General features: G+C 43.9%; 1 protein-coding gene across 3 annotated transcripts in view; it reads right to left on the bottom strand.

Moving 5' to 3' along the window:
- Positions 1-23,080, bottom strand: part of TANC2 (tetratricopeptide repeat, ankyrin repeat and coiled-coil containing 2) — a 280,392-nt gene that overhangs the window by 256,530 nt on the left and 782 nt on the right. The window lies entirely within an intron of this gene.

Raw genomic sequence — 23,080 nt, 5'->3', positions numbered from 1 at the left:
CCTTCCTGTGGGTTTCTTCTCTGAAGGAGGGTGACTTGATAGAACAAACCATTCTGTATGCAACCAATTATTGCTTGAGTGCTTCAAAATAAGCTGAAGCTGAGATAATTCAGAACAGCACTTTTGCCCTACAACTCATGCCTATAGCTTTGCCATGTGATTTCTTCCATTATGAGCCTCTGTTGTGTAACATAGATACATCACAGTTATTTTTTTTTTTTTAAAAGGTAAGTCATATTTGAACTGAATCAAAAATAAGCAAGAGCTAAAATATCTGCAGTGCTGGGGCTGTGCCAAACACCCACAGATTCTGTACCCTGTACTCAAGTCTTGTCAAGTAGCTCAGCACATCTTTATTCTAATCATTTATTTTAATTTTATGCCTAACAGAGAATTGTCCCGATTAATCAAGCAAAGCACAGCAAGGAAAGTACAGAAAATGTGCGGTCAGCTTTGGGCACTTGGTGCTGCTATCGATACTCTAACCTCTACAACTCTTTTGTCGAAAAATTTAGGTGGATGTGCAATTATACATACAGCTCCCAAATCTTCTTCCCCAAAGTGTTTTCAATAAGTAATCAGATAACTAAGCAGAAAGGTGGTGAGATCCACTAGGGGTTATATAACAACTTGTGCAGTTGAAAAAGGCCAATAATTAGTAACTCTTTCTGGCAGCACAACTCTGTCCAGTTTTCAACCTGTGGTTATTTTCTGTTGTCCTTCCAGCCCATGGACACCTAAATATTGAATAAAATAACTAAGCAAGTGCTTTTGCTTTACACTGACAAGCTTGGCATATATCCACAGTTAGGTCATGCGATAAAACGCTCATCTCCACGCACATACAAAGGAGAACAGAGGAAAACTGACAACCCCAGTGACCTAATCAGAGAAACTGAGTACCCAGACCTGCTCCTCCCAGGCTACCAGACCTGCGAAGAGGGAGCTGCAGCAGCCCTGACTACTGGGCTACTGGATTTGGCTAGCCCATAGGAGGCAGTAGCCTGTATATACAACAGTTTACTTACATGGCATTTCTCAAGGGACTAGCACAATCACTGGAACATTCTGGGAGCGGACAACAAATTATAGAGAGTCCAAAACCTCTCTGCTCTAATCAGAGTGCATATAGAGCATGAGGACACTTTGTCTAACAAAATGTCTTTAGGAAATTTAGGCAACAGCAAATGTTTTTGTGTTGTGGGGAACTGAAGCGACTACTTTATTGGTGTTATAAAAAAAATGAGTGATCCGCCAGCAGTCTGCATACTGATGACTCAAGCCATTTTCAAGCATGCATTTAAAATAAAAAAACCCATAGCTCCAACACACTGCTGTGATCAAGGATGATCACTACACCTATAACAACTGTTGCTACACTGGATGTTCTGACAGCATTTGAAAGTAGGCAGTCTGTCAGAGCCAGTATGAAAGGGGGGGGGGGGAAAGAAAGATCGGGAAAAAAGATGGTATTTAAAAAAAACACCATAAACAATGACACCATTATTTGATAGCTCCCACTACAGCCATAGCCACAGGGACACTGCCACTGTGTCAGTTGGACCTGATGTAGCAGAAGCTGTTGTTTTCCTAAGAACTTGCTAATAATTGCCTTAATCTCTATGCTGCAATAAAACACACTAAACTCGTGATAATATGGTAATGCAATATCCTTCATACAATGCCTTTAATGCACTATGGCGTAAGTGACCTTGCCCAAAGATATCATAAGCTAAAGGAATGAGACTGGATGCAGTGCCTAGGAAGAGTGAATTAATGCCGGCCTGGTTTTCTCCTCTCCTGTGAAAGGGCATACTGCAAACTGCTTCCCTCAAGGAAGATCTGTGAGTGGAGCTGCTGGTTTTATCCACTCCAGTTTGGCCTTAAGAACGTTTCTATAGTCAGGCACCATGGGACTGCAGCAGAAAGTCACAGTACTTTTTCCACCTCTTCTTCTGGTGCAAATACCACACTCAACAACAGTCCAACAACAGATTGTCAATCAACTTCTTGCTTATATTAATTTCTTCCTTGTAAAATTTGTGGTGTTGAATAGTTCTTCGTATTTATTAAAGATTTAAAGAGCAAATTTAGGGAGTCAGATTTAATTATTTTAAGAAGAAAGACTTTTAAGAAAGAAAGAACCAGTTAGTGGATAGCAACAACACAGGTGCTGAGGAGAGGCCATACTTTCAGAAGTGCTCAGTGTTTACTTCCTCTTTTAATGTCAGCACAGTTTGTAGATCTATTTAGTTCTTGCCTCTGAGAGGAAAAACAAATCTTGAGAATGTCGGTAGAAGACCAGGAAGGTATGGAGAGCTGTAAAAAGAGCTAGCACAAATATACCCCACAAGTCTATAAAGACAGACCACAAGCACAAAGCATTATCAAGAGCTTTCTTGGATTTTGAAGCCCACATGACACAAAGAGGTCATTCCAGAGGTGCAAAAAACACTCATGCAACAGCATTCTGGCCTCTCAGTTTAAGAAGTATTTTCTAAATGAGACTGGAATAGTAAGAATCACAGCAAAGGACACAAACAACAGGGTATATAGCACAGAAGCAGTAGAGTTGGGTAGACTATGAGACATGGTAAAAGGGAGTTTTAAGCACACGGAGATGAAAATTATCCAAGGGAACAATTCCTGTTCTGCCAAGGATCCTCCTTGTATGCAAAATGAGAAGATATTATCTTTGCTCTGCCATTTGCCGAATAAGACACTTCCCTTGACTAAGCTGTGTGTGAAGAGAGAATAAACATCATTTCTTCATCTGAAGCTCAAGCAGACAAGAAACACCCCTGACTAGTTTGTTCTAGTCAGAATCAGGAGAAAGACAGTAAGAAAACAGCCTGTTTTTCCTGTAGATTCACTTTCCCCACACCCTAAATTCTATTCACTTTTATAGGAGATGGAGAGCATTCACACTTTTGCTGAATGAAATACGGCAGCCAGGCAAGTGGTATTAAGGGCAGGAGGACTGTCTGAGTTGTTACTACAAATACCCACTATTAGGATGCTCGGGTAGTGTTGGCTGAACAAAAAAGAAAGACCACAACAAGAATATGGTCAGCTCAGAGGCAGAACCTGGAACCAGGGGAAAGACAAGACCAAAGTAAGGTTAAACAGGAAATTTTTCAACTACTCATGTTAGGGAAATGCCAAATACTCACATTACATCACATGTGCAGGTGCGCTGGTGGGTGACAAAGGTCACCCCAAACTGGAGATGAGTTCTTACATCCAGAGATCTGAGAGCATGCAACCCCACTGAAGTTTGTCTCTGTACTACCTCCTAGGCTGTCTACCCTCAGACGGTAATTTCCAGAAGAGGCAGCATACGTTCTAGTATCAAGTTAATGATTGACTCCTTAAACGTACCTGAGGATGTGTTGTTAATAAACCTGCAAAAGAGTCTGGCCTGGAAGGCAAAAGTAACCTTGTAGGCCAGGTTTTGGAACAATAGCTTTAGGATTTGCGTGCTGAAAAAGTTTGGGTGCAGAAGATTGAAAGTTAAATAAAAGGTGAGAGACATTTGCTTAAGAGAAATTACAATTCCAAGAATCAAACCATTCAAGAGTTCAAAGTTACAGTAGTCCTGAAGGGAAGAAGCCTGAAATAGCACTTAAGAATTCAGATGTGAGCAGGAACCAAATTGTCCTAGTGTGAATAAGCTGTGATTTCAATATACCCTGGTGGAGGATTATCTCCATTTGTGCTTTGTGCCTTACATGTGGGTAATAAATAGAGAACCCTTGTAGCTTGGTGAGATAAATTGATCAAAGTTGGATTATTAGAATAGGAAAAGTAAACAAAGGTTAAAAAAAGCCTCAGTGTCTGAAAGGCTTTAATGGGAATTAGTCATTTGTTGATGCAGCAGGACTTTTTTTCTTTGGTGGAAGAGGACCAGCGAGACCCTGGCAGGAGCTACAGAGAGCCCAAGCTGGATTTACGGGAGAGAAGAGATTTGTTGAGAGGTGCCCAGGGCCAGTTTTGCTGCAGTTCAAAATATTTCTTTAATTATTAATTCAGTGTAAGACAGAATTCTTACACTTTGGGGAAAAGGGACTATCCAAACTAATGGCTGGGCTACCAGAACTTCTGGCAAGCCCCAGAGCAGGGTACAGGACGTGCTGGAGCCCCAGCTAATAAAGAAAAGAACAAGAGTGTCAGACCCCAAAAAATTTATGAGTTAGACACATTTCTTGTATGGCAAAAAGATACATTTAAAAGTGTTAACCTCAGCTTCCAAAGGTATTCTCACTACAGCCTACAGTATTCCAATTAGTTTCCCTTACCTTATACTTGACTGGAAATTGCTTTTGGCGCCTTATATAAGTGTCCGATGCAGTCGATGGGAGTGGCTTTTGAACAACTTCCAGGAGAGCCATTACACTTCCCTCTTGGCTGCCTTTAAAACATGCTGCAAAGTTTCAGCTATGAAACCTGGGTATACGAACAGAAAGATATCTGAGCAAGCTAAAGCAGAGAACATTCCTCAAACGTGCTCTGCACAGGCCACCAGTACGGAAGCAGCAGAACAGCAGCAAATGGTTGAGGACACAGACCTCGTTAAGCCTAGCAATCCATCTGATGTTCAACTAGAGAAATAATATTTATGACATTCAAGAAGCTTTAGAAAAGAGAAGGAAAAAAGAAAAAGGCCCAACAGCATGAAAAATATTTGCGAACTGCCATATTTGATAATGATCTCATTTAAAAAAAAAAAAAGATTAAGTGCAGAAAAATGTGTAACTGCAAATGAAAGGGGAAAAAAAGAGAAAGAATAAAATGTCTTAAAATTTAGCATTTGAGGAATATATAACAGGTTTTGCCAAGAATTATTCACATACATCTGCACGATCCCCATCCATCTATTTTTACTCTTCTGTGGGCCAATAAAGAGAGCTGTGTATTGTCAACCCTAAAAATAAGCGTTTAAGCTTTAAAAAGCACAGCGCAGAGAAGAATGATCGTGTTCAAATTAACCTTTCCCACAGCTCGTGTAGCTTCAGCCACGTTACAGTAAGGGCAGGGCATAACCTTCCCCTCACCCTCAGACAGGAGCAAGGAAAACCATCCAAGAACAAAGGGTGGGTGACCCGAAGCATTGACTACCTTAGCCCGGTCTCCCAGCTTTGCATCCTCTGAACTCTTTTCTCTCTGTGGGTGTTGTATCACAGGTGAGCTCTTCTACCCTGCAGCTTTTCCAGAGCCATCTCTAGATACGTCCATGGCCCCTGTTGGCCTCAGAAGCTAAGCCGAAATCCTGGTGCCATTCAAATAACCAGCAGAACTCCCTTGCCTCCAAAGGTCATTTCACACCATAAATTCCAGAGTCATTTGGAGAACTGTCCATCTGCTTAATTGTTGGCCCCTGTTGTTGGTTTGTGTCAGTGCTACCTTCCCTGCATACCTAATAGTGGATTTGCTCTAGTTACTTAGCTAATTAGCTTTCAGAACATCGACTGGATAGCAGGTAGGGGTACTTTAATGACCAGCCTATAAATAGGCTTAATAATGACTAAATACAATAAAAGATCATTTCTTTCCCCACAGGCAAGTTGCAAAAATTAAGGACATTTCTCTAAAGTAAGTTCTCAAACCCACATTTACAGCCAGCCACAAAACCCCAGAGGTGATTTTCCTGGAGGAGGGACGGAGACCCCATGGGTTACGGTCAGGCACCAGACTTCCCAACATGGTTCTGCCTTTTTCAGATGATAAAGGCAACACCATGCAAATCCACTCCCCATCACGTGCCTCCCAGCCATACAAGCCACCTTGTAATTGTTCTGCATCAAAATGGTTCTTCAATATTCCCTTTCAATACAGGAAGAAAACATAAGACAACAAATGCTAATACTACAGCCCTAAACTCCACTTATTTGCAATACTGGAGTATCACTATTACCGATAAAACCATTCTCCAGTGGATGCCATTAAATTAGTCATTTATTCAGCAAACACTGTTCCCAACACAGCTTGTGTGTTCAGTTGCTGTTGACATTTCCTGGAGCTTGTTTAACTCGCCGCAGTGACACCTATAGTTGAGGGTGGAGCGAATGAGGCCACTTTTGAAGCTAGGACCAGCCAGCAAAGCCAGCGAGAGCTCCCACAGCTGTTTGCATTTGTTTATAATACAAGGGATAATTTTAGCAGCATTCCCTTTTGTTTTTCCCTCTATTTTGAAAACAAATGCTAAACCTTCCGGGGAACATTCAAGAGCTCACTTCCCATTACCACCAACCATACATTAACCTCACCAGCAACAACAGGACCCAAAACCACGGCTTCTGGAGCAGAGCTGGGCAGACGAGCGTCGCTGAGCTGTTGGGACAGTCGTGGAGGGTGGGAGCTGCCAATCTGATGTGATTTTTGCCTTTCAGCTACCAATTTTATTCACATGCAGTAAAGGTCCTCCCCTTCTTCCTTGCTTCCAACTGGCCTCCCAGATGCTATTTTTGCTAAGTGCTCAGGACAAATGCATTCAGTACTGTAAAAAGCCAAAAAAGTTCTCGACACCGGTAATTTAGCTACGTCTGCCACAGCTCCATTGAGAACGTCACCGCTCTACTGCTGGGCCTTTTGACAGCATGGTGTAAACACACAACTGCAGGCAAACAAGTTAAAAATACAATAAAAAAAAATAACAGCTGGAACACAGGAGCCCACCTCATTGTTCCCTAAGATTTATGCAGTTACTCACCCTTCTGCAGTCAACTTAAAATGCTTCCAAGGAAGAACAGCAATGTTTTATGTATTTTACACATACTTATCCTTGGTGTAAGTACCTGTGCAATAGGCAATGCAAAAGAAAATGGGGCCCATGGCAAAGACAGCTGAGGCATAAGTGATGAATAAAACGAAATGGGAGCCTCAGTTCCCTCGTTTCCTATTGTTTAAATCCACGTCTTTGCAATTCTAATGAAACGTTCACTGTTTTAATGTCACTTCCTATAGCCTTTTCGCTTGCTGTTTGAGGAAATGGGAAAAGCGATTTTTCTCTCCCCTCTGTGTCTCATCATTGGTAGGAGAACTTGAAGAGGTCAGGAAGTTTTCACAGAAGTATTTTTTATATTAGAAAAATAAGTGTTTAATTTCAACTGTACTTGGAAAAAGATTGCTTCCAAACATGTTTTCAGGCTTTTGAAGAATGAGCTTTCCACACATGCACTTCACTACTATTTTCCAAGTTTTTCCAGTTGGAAGACAGTACGAATGTGTGGGAAACACTGTCAAGCTTTGGAACATTCTCCAAATGAAAATAACTTTCTGTTTTCAAAGTGACACTTTCAGTACTTACCAGGTGTTAAATGTTCAATGCGATATTTTAAAAAGTGACAGTATGACCCTGAGGCTGCTTTTAGGCTATTTAAAAACGGTTACAAAATTTCAGGTTCCTGCTCCAAAGAAGACTTCTAGAGCTCTCTGAGACCAACAGCCGTGTTTCTAGAAGGGAAAAGAGAAGCCTGTTTACACTAGGGGATGTTAACACCTAGAGAAAAGTGTCCCCAAGTGAGCAGTGGGGTTGAATAACGCAAGCCTTACCAACACACAGGTTGTATCGTCTGCATTATCTTGAAGATATATGGTGAGAAGACACAATAATTTACAAGTAGCTAACCATGCATTTTTTTCCCTAATCGAGCATTAAGTGCAGAGCCTGTGTGATATATGATGGATTAGGCAGTAATAATATGACCCTGCAATAAAAATGGAAATTCAGTGGGCAGTTTGTAAACTGTTTTTCTAAAAACCAACCTGTAAATATCTGCAGAGGAAGCAGCAACCTTGGAAAACAATGAGTCATAAATCTTTTTTTCTTTCCTTGACATACCGAGCACAAAAGGGAGCTAACATGGACAGTAGCTGCTAGCATGTTTGTCTTGCAGTGATTTCTTCGTGTCTGAGAAGAGGAATCCTTTAACAAAACAGCAGATAAATATTTTTCCTGTTTTTTTGTTTGTTTGTTTTTGTTTTTAAGATGATGTACTCTCATTTCCAGTCACATACTCCCTGGGTGTCCCAGCTTTTGATGTTGTGTGTCTCTTGTTCCAAGCTCATTAAATCAACATTTTGCCACGACGAGATTCCCACATAACCTGGAGCGTATTGGGATGACTCACAGGGGGATGACCACCACATAAAGAGAGCAGGGAATGTAAATACAATTTAGTCAAATGTGTATGTCTTACCAGGACGGCTTCTACCCCCGTAGCTCATACTGGGTAGCACGCTAACTTACAAGCAGATCAATTTAACCTAATGGCCTAATTTACATAGTAAATTAGGGACAGATTTTCAACAGTGCTCACCACCTGGCAAATCTGTGACGCTCACGAATATTTTCGAATAAACTTGTAGAGCCCTGATTTTACCAGATGTTTGGCGTACTTTCCAAAACCTGGTTCTTATTATTCAATGGGAACGCGGGCAGAGGAATGGCAGAGCACGCCGCCGCTGCAGGTGTTGCATAGAAATACAAGGCCCCACTCTACCTGAAGCAGCATTAAGCTCCTTGCATAATCAGAGCTAAAGCACTACGGTAAATAAAGGACTGACCTATTTCCCCCAGGATGCCTTTTCGTGCCCTTACTCCAGCTTTGTTTCTTCACACACCTGCAGAAAGGTGAGCGAGAAAGGGAATTAAGCGTTAAAATCCTCGTTTTGTGAAGGAGAGCTGACAGCAGCCGAAGAGCCTGATGTACAAGAGCAACCCTGAGCTGTACCTTCGTGTTCCAAGAGCGTGGCCGTTGCCATCCCATCGGCAGCACGCAGGGAAGGAAGAGCCATGCAGACAGGTGCACATCTAGGTGCAGATTGTCTGCTGCAGATCCCAGCTGCCGTCTCCACCCCTCGTCTGTCCACACGGCAGGCGCTGCTTCTGGCCAGGTACGGCCCCCGTTTACGCCTCACCCAGCTGCTGCGGGTGTTTACCAAAGCGATGAAATTAATCTCTCCTCTCCCTCTTATCTGGAGTCTCATATTCCTTCCCCAGACTGTAAATAATATATGATATTTCGGCTTGAAGTGCGATATACGTGCAATTATCATTTTCTCACAAACAATTATTTTTTTCTGTCTGATCTACCTCAAATACTACAGGCATTTTAAGGCATCATACCACATTACAGTGGTGTTGAATTTTTAGCCTCACTGTGATCAAATATTTAAAATACAACTAATAAACTGAATGCTGACTTCAATTCACGGCTGCTCCCTCCTTTATAAGCTACAGACAAATTACACAGGCAGCGTCCCTCCAGAAGCACAGAAGAGAACGGATTTTAAGTTGGATTGACAGCAATGGTCATTCACAGGCAGTAAGTATCCACTCATGTATTACACAGGCTGCGGATAAATGGAAAATTGTTACCTTCGCAACTGTCAGTTCCTCACCTGACATTTACTACAAAAGATTAAAAAGAGCCAGTTTCAGCTGACAACACACCGGATTGAAACGGGATGAAACAGAAAGGCTTCGGCTCTGGCCTGCCTCGCTGAAGGCTGGGTACGTGCGCTTGATTAAGGCAATGCTGGTCACTTGTTTTGAAGGGAATAAATTCTGTTCTCTCAAAACAACAAAGATAACTTTCACAATCTCTTAACTAAGTAGGCAGGATGTGAAATTGCTTCCCTTGACAATAAGGGTTCGGGGGGATAGCACAGGTACAGCCTGACATAACAGCCAGATTTAAGCGAAGCTCATGGGGCACTTCTCAGCATCGCCTCTTGTTAACACTGCCACGTGTGACTAATCACAGGCAACTTCGCGGGGAGGTAAAGTTTGTCATTTTTACAAGGATTGAGTAATGCTAAATATCACTGTGGGCTGGTGTGATTGTTATTTAAAAGAAAATTGATACAAGACATGAAGGGCCACGTTTACAGTTGGCATAACAAGTTAGTGCTGCCCATTTCAAGACATTGGAGTGATGCTAAATTAAGCTACCTGGGAATTTGTCTCACTGTATCCAGATTAATTCTTATGGATTGTCTAAAATAAAATAAAAACCAAACCAATAAAAACTGCAACCAAAACTGTTTGCCTCCGTTTCTATAAGTACAAGTACAAATTAATCCCAAGGTTTGGGGTATATGAAGACTGCAGCCAAAGCTAGGAGCGGGTTTGCCCTTGAAAACTGGAACCGATGCTTTAGCTTTAGGTTTAGTTTGCACGCCTGTTTTCACCCCGGTTAAAAGCACTGACCAGTGCCAGAGGAAGCAAACCAGAAGAGACGGACATGATGCCAGATCCAGCAGCTCACAGACTACCTCTGACCTCCGTGACAAACACCCCGCAACCCAAATGGCAGCACACGCTGAACACCTCCCCGTGCTGTCTGCTGAAATACATCACAGGAAGGTTACCAGAGATGAGCAGCTACACGTTCTCTGCAACACCAAACACATCAAATAAGCCCTCGCTGCTCATTCTCCCCGTTTAGAGGATGGAAAGAATTGCCACCACTCATTAGTCATTAACTACTTTCTTGGAACCTCGCATGCTTAATAACCTCACCGAGAGGCTGCAATACAGGCCCTTGTGGCTTTCAAGATCCTATGCACTCACTGGTTGCCTGCGAAAGAGGAGGAATGCATTATTCCATATGAAAGGAGTTGTAAGAAGCATGCAATCAGCCTTCCTGTGGCTGTTTAGGAGCTGACTCAAAACAAGACGCTGGCAGCTTGCAGCCCCTGTGGATGACACGCCATGTGCTCGTCCTCCTCTCCAGCTGCCAGCGCTGAGAAGATCCACAAGATACACAGAAATCTGCAAAATTATTCAGAAGTGGTAAATCGAGGCGATTCTCCTGATGCCAGCTCAGCCCTGTTGTGCTGCTTTGAACCATGTTGCATGTCCCAGTCTGTGGGATCCCACCTCTGGTGGGCACGTTTCAGTGGGGTCCTGGGAGACCCCTGCTGTGACACCTGCCACCCGTCACACCGCCCCTCGACAGGGGAGGTGACATGGGGGATGAAACAAAATGGTGAAAGTTAATGTGAAACTCGCACCTAGGTCCTTCAGCTTCCGTAGGAGGGGTTGTGTGCTTCAGGTCAACCCTTGCAAAAACAGCTTCCCCTCCTTTTGAGCTGAGGTTCCTGGCAGTAGGGACCAGGCCTTTGTAAGGTGTTTGTTTATCAGCAGGGGGCCGACAGGCAACCGCAGGTAGGATATGGCTGGAATATAAATATTTAACACAACAACTTTACGTTGTTATTTCATCGTAAGTCTTTTAATGATTTCGTAAGCTCTCCTAATTCGCATCCTCCTCCACAAGGCAGCTTATTATCAAAAGCCCTCTGAAGTGGAGGGAAGATAAAACCACAGAAGGAAGCAGCACCAGGGCAGGAATTGGAGGAAACTTTCACCACGCAATTCAACACCTGCATTTCGTGAGGCTTGTCCTCAAACATGACGTCTGATCAGCTGCAGACCTGGGAAGCTAAGGATGCCTCTCTTTTCACACTGTGCAGATGGCATCACTTTAATTACCCTTCAGCATCAGACGTTGAATGGAACGTTCTGATTTTTTCCCAAATAAATGGACGGTTGTATCCTCCTTCCTCTGAGCGTTCCCATATCGAACGCTCAAGCAAGAGAAAGCAGAGTGGGGGAAAGCAGCCCTACGAACCAGGATGCAGACAGACTCCCTAGCGATTATTTTCACAGCAAAAAGACCAAAGTTGACGGAATGAGCATACGATCACGGGCACTATCCAAAAGCGGTGGCTGCATTTCCCAGCTCCCGGAGCACCGGCCGGGGTTGCTTGGTAACCCAGGCTGCCGGCTCCAGCTCGGCCATGCTCGGAAATCAGCCATAAAAGGAACTCCCTTGCTATTGCAGCGTTGCCAGGGCAACGTGCAGAAGTGATGGATCCCAAGTTAGAGGCACACCTTAAGCAAGAATATGTTTCCTCTCATTTTAAATATTTTCCAACCCCTAAACACATGGAGGGTGCAACTGTAAATGGCTCCCAGCAAGGCTAATATTTGGTGGTGGTGGTGGCGTTCACATCGTTTGAGGCTTTGCACATGTAGCAAAGCAATTAGCAGGGAAAAAAGATGATACTGCAGCACTGAATTGCAAGCAGTTCCTCAGACATGAAGGTAAAACGTTCACAGACGTGTATGTGCGCTCGCAGTGCATTAACAAGCAGAGAGGAGGGTGCTGCGTCTCGCGGCACGACTGCAGTGAGGCCGTGGGAATGGGTAGCAGTGGGGCTGTGAGTCCAGGAAAGCCAGGTTTGGGCAGAGGTGCTGCAGGCTCACCCGTGCTGCTGCAGGCAGGTCGCAGGGTGGGATCTGTCCAACCTCAGGGGTCTGCCCTGTGAGTTGTCTTCATCCGAGCACAGCGCTGCCACGGCTCCAGCCTGCAGAAGGACAGCCCACGGGGCCCAGAGGTCAGAGCACGGCCTGGCTCTCCAAGAAGGGTTGCGTGACAGACAGATGGGGCACATCCCAGCTTTGTGTGGTGTACTGTGAACTTGCTCTCCAGGACTATTGAGCGACCCAGGAGAGGTGGCTCAGATAGAGATGTCCGTGTTATTGACGCCCCTTTGGGTCCTGCAGACCCCAGTCCGTCCTTACGGCATCCCGCTGCACGCGGCAGTATCAGACTGCCCGACACAAAAGACTAAAAACCTGTCAAGTCCTAAAAAAAAAAATTCTCAATGGGGACAAAGTTCACTGGTACCACATGGAAAAGAAAGCCTGTTGACTCCTAGAAGCAAATTTGCCCCTTGAAGCCAAAGAGTTAGACATCAGCTTTAACCTGAGGCACTGCTCCTTCGCTTCCAGCAGCTGCTGCCCACCACCTCCTTTCGGCACGGTGATTACGCCATGACAGCAGACACATACCTTGACAGGGGACTTCACTTTTCAAAATCAATCAGCTCCAGCTTGTACCAATGTCAAGGCCACATTCATCTCACTGGCGGTGGCCAGGTCCTCAGGCAAACACCGCGTGGGGATGATGAGGGCAGACGCAGAGCTTCCCTTCCTGGTGCTGTGACATGCCAATGATGGGCAGCTGAGAAAGAGGGGGGCTCGCAGAAGCTGAGCTCTTTTTCTTCCTGAAAATGTCTAAAACGGCCTCACAAACCAAAATTATAAAATAATTATACTCTGCCTTGAGCTGAACACAAAAAGGTTATTCACTACAAAGCCCTAGCAACCATCTTACCCTTAAAGAAAAAGAAAGCAGACTGCCAAAGCAGTAATGAAATGACACACAACTGTTAATTTCACGTCTGTTTTTCAGAAGTCTGTAATAATAACCAGCAATTCCTTACAAAGCATCCATTCTTGTTCCCTAATTCCCACCTAGGGATATTAAAAGCCTTAACCATTCCCTAGCTGTATCTCTTAGGAAGATAACGTCCACTTTATTCCTTAAATATACTTAAAAAAAAAAAAAAAAAAAAAAAAAGGAAAATAATCAACTTTATAAATGACCTACAGAAGTGTTCCACTGAGTCAAAAGGGATTAGCAGGACCAGTAATGACATCTGAACATACAGATGAATTTCTTTCGTGGCCGAGCATGGCTTGAGTTTGATGGCCTCAGCACTGCTTCAGAGGTCACCTTGCAGAGTCAGAACTGTTCTGAGCAGAACAGAATGAGAACTGCACCAAACCAGACAAAGCCGTGCAGGTTGGTGCTGTAATTAGCTGAGGATATACAATTTCATCGTCACCATTTGCGTGTCTTTTAAGACGACAAGTATTTATTACCAAGCAGATAGCGATCTGAAAATAAGAGCAAAGGCAGGCAGGATTAGGAATAGCTCCTCTAATTGTATTGCAACATTATGTTACTGCATAACGAAAAAGAATTCGGTTCCAGAAGCAGAGATGTCTGTGCAGCTCCTGTGATCAGCCACTTGGGAGAAAGAACTGCCTCATAACATTGATCCTGCTGACTGACTCAGGATTGACATTAACAGGTCTGCTAGTCTCATCCAGCTGCCAGCTGCTTTTATGTATGTAGGAATAAACTGGGGTACAAAGCTACTTGTGGTGTCAAAAAAAAAAAAAGTGTGTTCACATATGGTACCTACTCGACAAAAACAGATGCAGGCACATAAACATCATGCAGCTCGAACAGCAAACGCTTCGGGACGCAGGCACGGACACACGGCTACCGCTCAGCGTGAATTAACGCAGCACCACGTTCTCTGCATCCAGCACCCAGCCTGCTGCAGTTTCTGGGTACCAATGCTGGTTCCTGAGCACAAGACAAAGACAGAGAGCTGTGCCTTCAGCTCTGGAAGCCCCCACAGTGCTTGGTGGCTACAAAAGCTCAGCTCCTCTTTGGATTCCTGGGGTTTCCAGCACCGACTTCAAGCCTTTGCTTTCCGCAGGGTGCGTGCAAGGCATTTGTCAGCACGCTACAGAGCCTGGATGTAGGGTGCAGCAAGTTGGGCTTGGAACTAGATGATCTTTGAGGCCCCTTCCAACCCAAGCCTCTCTCTGACTCTGTGAGCCAATGTTTTGCTTCTGGAATTATTCTGGTCAACCCACACTGCTGGCCAAAATGTCAGCCATCACTCGTGGGTTCCAACGCCAGTGGCAGGCTGTAAATCTCAAAATCTAACCCTCAGCGCAATCCCACAAACGCTTTCCATTCCTGTATGCTGTCTAATAAGGAACTCGACAAGCATTATATTTTTATTTACATCTGAAAGAGCCGCAGTAAAAAAAAAAAAAAAAACCCTGGGCAGGCTGTGCATAAATACATGAAATTGCTCCTACTTCACTAATGAACTATTGTGCGTAATAAAATTGATCTCGTTCCACCCATGATATATCTGCTTTAATTTCTGAAGCAGGGAAATATAGACGTGCAATTTGTAGAAACGGAAGCCAAAAATCTAAGAGATTTGCTTTAAATCAATCAGGCAGTTGTTCCATTTATATAGCACCCTTCAGAAAAATTATCCAGGGACACTTTACAATGCAAAAATAACTCAATAAAATCCCAGGAGGGCCACTGCTACTGACCATACCTTAAGACACTATCCGTACGGCTAAGGTGTTTCTAAATCACCGTACACCTTTTCTAACCACGTTGACTTGATATCCTGGAGTTGAAACCCCAGTCACCCTAAGCAGGTATTTGGGGGGGAGCTCGTTCCTGTGGCGTTCTCCACTGGCCAAGCCCAGCCGTTGTGTGGGTCGGTGACGCACCTTCCTCGTGCAGTTCAGCGTGCTCTCGGGACAGCAGCATTCACTCCCATGCTCCAGGCAGGTTTCTCGGTTATTTCTGCACTTGAGGGAGAGCTGGGAGTGGAAAGGAAGTTGGCTTTACGCCTTCTGTGCGTTGTGTGCACACTGGTTCAACACAGGGCTGCGTGTTCCTTACGTCATGTGGAAGACGAAGGAGCCTCAGCGCCGAGCCTCGCATGAAGCTTTATGTAAAATACTTGCACAACAGACCCAAAAACAAAGCAGAGCTCCCGGAAACAAAGCAGAGCTCTGAAGCAGAGCCTCAGGAAACGCAGCTCTCTGACTTGTGCCAGCAAGCCCTGTACGTTTTCATTATTTATATAGAGCTTTAGATGAGCCGAGCAATGCGCACTAGGTGAAAACGTTCTGCACAGATAAGAGTCAGCTCCACAAATTTGCAGTCTAACGGCACCAAAGGACCACACAAATCAATACAAAACGTACACAGGAGGACGCGTGGCATTCTGAGTTGGAAAGGGGTGAGAAATACCTTCAATTTTCAGAACCATTTTTAGGAAAACACAGGATGCTTTGTGAAGTCAGGCTGGACAGCCATTCCGAGCACATGGAAGGGCTTGGAACAAAGGAAAAGGCACAAAGCGAGCACTGGGTGTGTGCATGGGGGGCCTGGAGGATCGTGAACCACACAGGACTTGGGCTGCTAACAGAGGTTGGGTGCTGAGCTGGGAGAGAGCACCCAATGCACCTCAGAGAGGTTGCAGCGGATCAAGAACCTGAATGTGGTGACAAAAGCCCCACAAGAGGCATCGTGCCCAAGTGAAGCAAACCCTGGCACGGCTGGCAGATGCTTTGCATTTGGAATTACAGACATACCCAACAGTGACTCGGGAGTTTAAAGCCATGCTCTTAAATGGGACTTTGAAATAAAGCAGCAGCACGGCCATTTGGGTTTATACAGCTAGTCATACAGGATTCACTTCCATTTTTTTTTTTTGCGGGGGGGGGGGGGGGGGTTCTGTGTTTTGCCTCCTCTCTGCATTGCTTTCTTAAAGTGTTTGAATTATTTTTGAGCTAAAATTTTAAAATTTAGCCTTGCCTGTCATACTCTTCACTACTTAAGAAGATCTCCCAAGCACTAAACGTAGACAGAGAAGATCCTTGGCGGATACAATGCAACAAGCAGATTTATTCTGCTCCAGGTTGTTCTCAGGTTATTTTTCCACGTCCTAAATGAAAGCTGATGTGCCACACAGACAGACTGCTTTAACGGAAGCCTCCTGTGCAAAAGCATGACTAATTTTGTATATTCACTAACCTGATGGTGTCCCTCCCCCAGAACGAGTGGGATACGCACGCTGCTGATGGCCGTACCTCAAAGGCTCTTCAAGGGGCGCAGTATCCCCGTTACAGATTAAGGCCTTGACTACAGCATTATCTTTGCTGCCTGAAGATGTTAACTCCTCTCAGCTCCACTCTGCATGAAAACCTTTGTTAAAGCCGATCTTCCAACAGCTCGTTTCTGTACTAGGCACGCAGAGGTCCTGGCCTTAAAGAAAATACAGCCCAGCAATTACAGGTCCCCAGAAGGACAAAGACACAGCAGAATCAAGGTTGCAGAGCACGCTGTGTGTACAGTACTTATGTTTATACAATAAGGTGTGTATTTAAGGGTGAAAAGCAGGATCTGCTGAGTCGTTTAACTCTCCAGTTCCTTGCTACTGTCACTGTGCTTGGGATACAGCAGTCCTAAAGGCTCCACTACCTTTTTGTCTACTGATCCCATACTGTGAAGCTCTGTGCTGTACTGAGGGGACCAAAAAGGAGTGGTAGTTTTTGGCATTGATACGGAAGGCCTTGAAAGGTGGACTAGGACCTGAGAAGTGCAGAATCCCATCTCTGAGGGGCGACAGCTCCAATTTTTGGGCTGCCATTGAACCCTACCAGCAGCAGGGACACCCTGCTTTCCACAAAACGCAAGAAACCATCAGTAAGGTGATAGGTGCCATCTTCCCTCTCCAGAAGAGGCTGCCTCTAAGCTCCTGTTGTTTCTCACAACACATCTAACAAGAAGAAAGGAAGACAGGCTGGAGTCATTCCTCTCTCCCAGAGAAATTTGCCAATCCCTGTTGCAACACGCACCCCATTGACATACTGCTACTACATCTACTGCCTGGAAATAGAAGCAGCGAGGTGCAAAGCTACAGAAGTTGAGGAAAGTGAAGAACCAGCCCTCCTTTGTTCGACAGGGAGAGTTCCTCCCAAAATTTGTGTGGGAACGATGCTCAGCAAGCTAGAAAGGGAACGTGCCAGGCCATGGCGAAGGAGAGCTTGCTGCATGCCCTTCCCTTTCAGTTACCCAAAACTGCAGCCAGTGTGCCAGGTGGAACGTGAAGCTCATTCAAGGAGGGGCAGTTCAGGGTTAGGGTTAGGCAGTTCAGCATTCCCCTTCTTCCTGTCAAACCTGGTGACCAGGAACAAGAGAGGTGACACCACAAGGAGCGACCGGGTACACAAAACCTTTCGGGTGCACAACACTCCTCTTCTCAAACCAAGGATCGTGCTCTGTGTAAGCTGAAGGCTCTTCCTGCACTTTGCAGTTTTCCCACTGGATTGTTTTCACGTTACCTTTGGCTGTTTTAATTTTATGTTGTTAAACAGGTCTTTTCCTTTTTTGCTGGGAAGAATACCCCTTTTTCTGGGAAATACACGCTATTTATGGGAAATTTCAACTAATGACCACCAAAAGAAGAGAGAGGAAGCATAGGAATGAAAATTGAGAGGCTCAATCACCTCAGCAGCACTGTTTTTTTCATGAGCAGAGGAAAACCAGACCTCTCTTATCCCCAGAGGACATAGTGTGCATATTTACACATATGGAAATATCTGCTGGTGTACCTATTAGGCTCATGCTTGTAAGAGCCTCCCTGCTTGTGAAAACATCGCATACGAAACGTTCAGCGAGCTTGAAAACATTTGGGGAATCGCTTTCAGAAGCCTTTGAACATGCCACATAAAAATGCACTCCTTAACATAATATCTGCAGGGGCTTCAGCGTTCCTGTCTGACACTTGGAACCCTTCTGAAAACAGCGGTGCCAGGGGAGGGGGGCTCCAGAAAAACTTACTGCACCGGAGTTGGAAGGATATAACGCGTCTTCCTCCTGCTAATGAAGTTATCGCAGAGCTTACAACTGACCAGAAGTAGAACATGACTGATTTAGCCAATGTCACCTACTGACACAACCACCGAGAGCCCTGCTTATTGTTTTTAAAGTATATTTTCTCCACGCACTGACTGATGCTCCATTAAAATTCTTGAGGCCATAGCAGAAAGAAATTCTGCCAAAAGCTGCCCATTAACAAGCAATTAATATACAAGCTTTAAAGTACAAGGTTGCTCATGCCATCCCACAGAAAATATTCTTTGCCTGCAATTTCTCACTGGAGACATTTTCTGACAGAACATTCTATCTCTGCCAGGGATTTCAAAGAAGTAGACCATAATTCTCGAGAAGAATAAAGGCTATACTTGCTCACTCTCCAAATACTTGGATTGATTAAACTTTAATCTTAAAGGCTGTTTTCTGGCCCAGTTAACAACTGATGTAGTAACAGAAATGACACCATTAGCTGTAGAGCATCTGCCAGTAATCAGAGCAGGGTAACAAGGCCATTCAAATATACATCCTGAATATGTAATTCATAACTTAAGGCCTTCGGAAAAAAAAAGTTCACTTTGGTCTTGCACCATCAGCATCCTTAATTCCTTGATGGGGCCTTGCTGTACCCACCAGGCTCAAGTCCTGGCCTATAGAGCAGTGTTTCTTTGCATCAATGATTCTCATCACAGCAAACAGCGTAGAGATGCAAACGGCCTCTGATGAAATTCTGCTTCCCATCTGACCCCTATGAGGGCAAGTGAGAATGGAAGAAGTAGAGATGGTTCTGCATTTCAGTTTCCAGTTGTAATAGCTACTTACAGAGGGCTGACCGTACATATTTTTTTCTTTAACCAGAGGACAGACTGAAGGTCTGAGCTGGATTCCTCATCCCATGTCGGGTTTACACAAATATGGGCCGTTGGGTGCTTGGGGCCAGCCCATCTTCACAAAATAGACATTAACCTGCACGGCAAATCCAAGAACAGAGGCTAAAACAGAAAACCCCATCAAAAGGGCCCAAATGCAACTTCACATTCCTCAGAGGACAAAGGATTGTTGTGGTTTTCAAGTAAAATATAGCTTATAATAAACAGCACCAAATTATGTGCTTTGCCTGGTAAAAAATAGTTTCAGACCGGAGGCAATTACTAGCCCATATCTAGGAGTCCGAGAATGCTGGAGTTCCTCCAGCTGCGTAACTCAGACCTGCCAGATGTCACCCATTTAAATTGAAGCACATACATTTTTTGGCTGTAAATAACAACAACAACAAAAAAAAACTCACTTCTTCGATCTTGTTATACTAGAGTTGTGTTATCAAACTAAGGCAAATGGCATTTATTACGCTAAAGGGATACAGAGCTGGCAAATAAAGACTGTTTATGACAACTTCAGCTTCTCTGAGGGGCTCCTGCACACACACCTAGCCCGCTGTCCTGTTTATGGCCAGCAGCAAAAGCTACTGACATCTGCAGAAAGCAGAGATCCTACAGCGTGCAGAAAGATTCTCCCCCTCGTCTGCCACCCTCGCTTCTGGCAACACCCTGTTAGGTTTCCTGAGCTGAGTGGCACATTAAGACCATTGTATTATTCAGTAGTAACTGATGGAGCTATTGTCTATTAACTTGTAGCATCTCTTCTTCTACCTATACTTTTGTCCTCCATTAGACTACTTCCACATTTTAATTAGATGGCATTTCATTAATTTATTCATCAAAATGAACAAAAACTGTTGCAATAATGTAATTTAAGTGAATCAGTACTTGAGCTACTGAATTTTGAGATCTACATGAAATGTGTTTCTAAAGACTGCGCCTTGTATTCTGATTGTTCTTTCTTTGCTTTGTTTCTGACTTTTAAGCGTAGCACAGTGAAACCACCAAGATGTAATTTTGTTTAGTCAGCAGAACAAAAAGTGTCTTACACCAAAGCGTTACTGTTCAATTTAGCATTCATTTTCATTGTTTCTGAAGTCAGTCTATTCTCACACGTATCTGTACTTCAGTTTTCATGCAAGAGGATCCATCTTTAGAACACAACAAACAACTCACGATCCTCTAAGAATATAATCAATTCCCAGATGGTGGCGGGGGGAGGAACCAGATCTCCATGTGAAGGTCTAGCTCTTAACAGATTTCTCCCCTAGGCAGTCTGCAGGCCTGCAAAAAGCACGATATTCTGGTTTTCCCAAATACCACTGTTCTCAGCTTTGTTCAAGTTCCTGTCGTGGCCACACTGTATTTTTTTGGGGAAAAAAAACAAAAAACACTACTCTGACTACTCAATTTCAGGAACCATCTGAACTCAAGTGTAACTCTTCAGTGAGCCAGGTGAGGTTTGTTGCTATTCTGAAAGATTTTATACTGCTTTGATAACTCTTTACAATCAAAAATTATAACTGTTTGTGAGGTGCTGCTGACTGTTTGTTTAGGACACCCTTGCAGACAAGGTCACGAGTCTCACAATCGTTATCCTGATATGACATGTTAAATCCATGTCACTCCACAGTGGCCAATAAGGCTCAGACCTTCCCATTTTCATAGCCCTGAGCTGGATTTTGCAGTATTTATTCCTAAAATAAAACTGCATAAAACAAGGAACCCAGGCTTTGAAAAATCACTTGATACCACTCACTCAGGGGCATGCAGGAGAAGTGTTGCCACACAAGAATTCTAAAACCATCTTAGGGAAGCTAAAGCTTCCTCGCAGGGCATATCCCTGATTACATGAACTGCAGGACAGCAATTTTATAATGGTATCTCTGGCTTGTATGTGTTGTACACCAGAGATTCTTTTTATGATGCTAAACTATAATGAATCACACACATACCAAAAAAAAAAAAGAAACGGAAAAAAAGATATAATGCAGAACACAGACTGACATGTAAATCCAGAGATTCATTGGTGGGATAAAGCAAGCTGAAGCAGCAACCTCAGGCATGTTGTTTACATAAAGAAAATGCAACTTTAAATCATATGGCTAACACCAGTTGGCTTTCATCTTCTGCTAGCTCTTTGCCTTTGTCATTTGCCCAGCACAACTGCTATATTAGCAAGAAAGTCAGCATTGAAAAAAAATCATTCCTGAAACAATACAGACAGTAAGGGGAAGGTAAGGTCAAATGAAAAAAGAAAAAAAGCATCTGAAGATTCAATTTTAAAAAAGCCAAACACACTGAATTAATGGTTAAATGGTCAGTTCGACATCCACGATGGATCTGAGTCTGTGATTGCTTAAATCATTACTAAAGCCAGTCTGATTTCAGTGGGGGGGGAAAAAAAAAAAAAAAAAAAAAAAGAGTGGGGCCCTGACTCAGTACCATAATATATTAAGATGTAGTTCATATGCACTCTGAGCAGATGTTGCTTCCAGATCCCTGCTGCTTGTGCACTATAGATTATGGGCCAGATTTACAACAGTATTTGGGGATTTAAGCATATTACTACATGTCACATGGGATCTACAGAAATGCCGAACAAGGTTACACCCCTTATTTAGGTTATATTACAATAGCTGGTGGAGATCCTCACGAGGTTCTGTCTTTAACTTCTTCAGGGCAATGACTGCTTTACTTTCATATGTTTCACATGCAGCACAGGCACCAAAACCAGAATAAGGATCCCATTAAGTGAAAGAAATAGCCACGGCTATGCTGACACAAGTAAGGTATTTCTGTTACTCTGAAACATGATACTCTTGGGCAATATTCACTGTCTTTCTAATTAATAGTTTCCAACATTTTGAAGTTTTTTTCCTGTTTGCAATAAGAGACTGCAAGAACAGTAAGAAAATCATTAGAATAATCCTCGCAGCCTGACCTCAACAAACAAGGAAATTCCAAATTAAGAGATACCACTGAGCTCTGGAAACCTGACAATATTAAGAACAGTGAGGGTGAACTAAGGGCAAAGTAAAGGCTTTAAATATAATTATTCTTTGCTGGTGTCTGTTTTGTCCATTTACTCTTTTTGTCCTTGTTAGTAGGACAGAAACACAAATTGTTGGAATGTGCCAGGCAGAGTCCCAGAGCAATCTCTGGTGCATATGCTGTAACATGTATAGAAACACTGGAGAAGTTGTGTTGCTGTCACTAGAGTTTAAGCATATCAAAATATTAATAAAATTCCTTTCTAGATTGCAAAATAATAACATGCACTGACTTTGGGAACATGTGTAGTTCCATCCGTGCTTGCATGTCACAAGCTTGACGCTGCACTGAACGTTTGCTTTCCTCTGGAAGATGAACAAGACGAAAAGCAAACAAACAAAAGTTATGCCTGGGTTAAAATTAAAAACACAGCGGCTGTGTGGCTAATTTGCAGGAAGCATTCCTCAGGAACAAAAACACCCAACACGTGATGCCTGAAACACGAACAGCAGTCGCACCTGATGCTTTTTGCTCAGGTGTAGATGTGTCTAACATCCTCGGGGAGGCTCATCATGGGAATATCCCATGACATGACCATGCTCCTGTATTGAATGAGCACTAAAATGGGCTCTGACACCAAGGACACGCCGCTTCCCACCCCTCACACACCCCTTGGGGCCGCAGCAGGCCCAAGCCCCTCAGGGCAGCTCAGAGTAAGGTGAGGGTCCAGGGACCGGCCCTTGGGTGCTCCCCAGGGATGGAGAAAGGGGTTGGGAACACCCCAAAACAGACCCTGGCACCACGGGGAAAGCCACCCTGCCATCTCCTTAGGGCCTGGCAATGGCGGGGGGGGGG

Source organism: Aythya ferina, assembly GCF_964211825.1.
Source record: "Aythya ferina genome assembly, chromosome: 23".
Lineage (NCBI taxonomy): Eukaryota > Metazoa > Chordata > Aves > Anseriformes > Anatidae > Aythya > Aythya ferina.
Note: the sequence above shows the minus strand (reverse complement) of the source record. Positions and strands in the feature narration are given on the sequence as shown.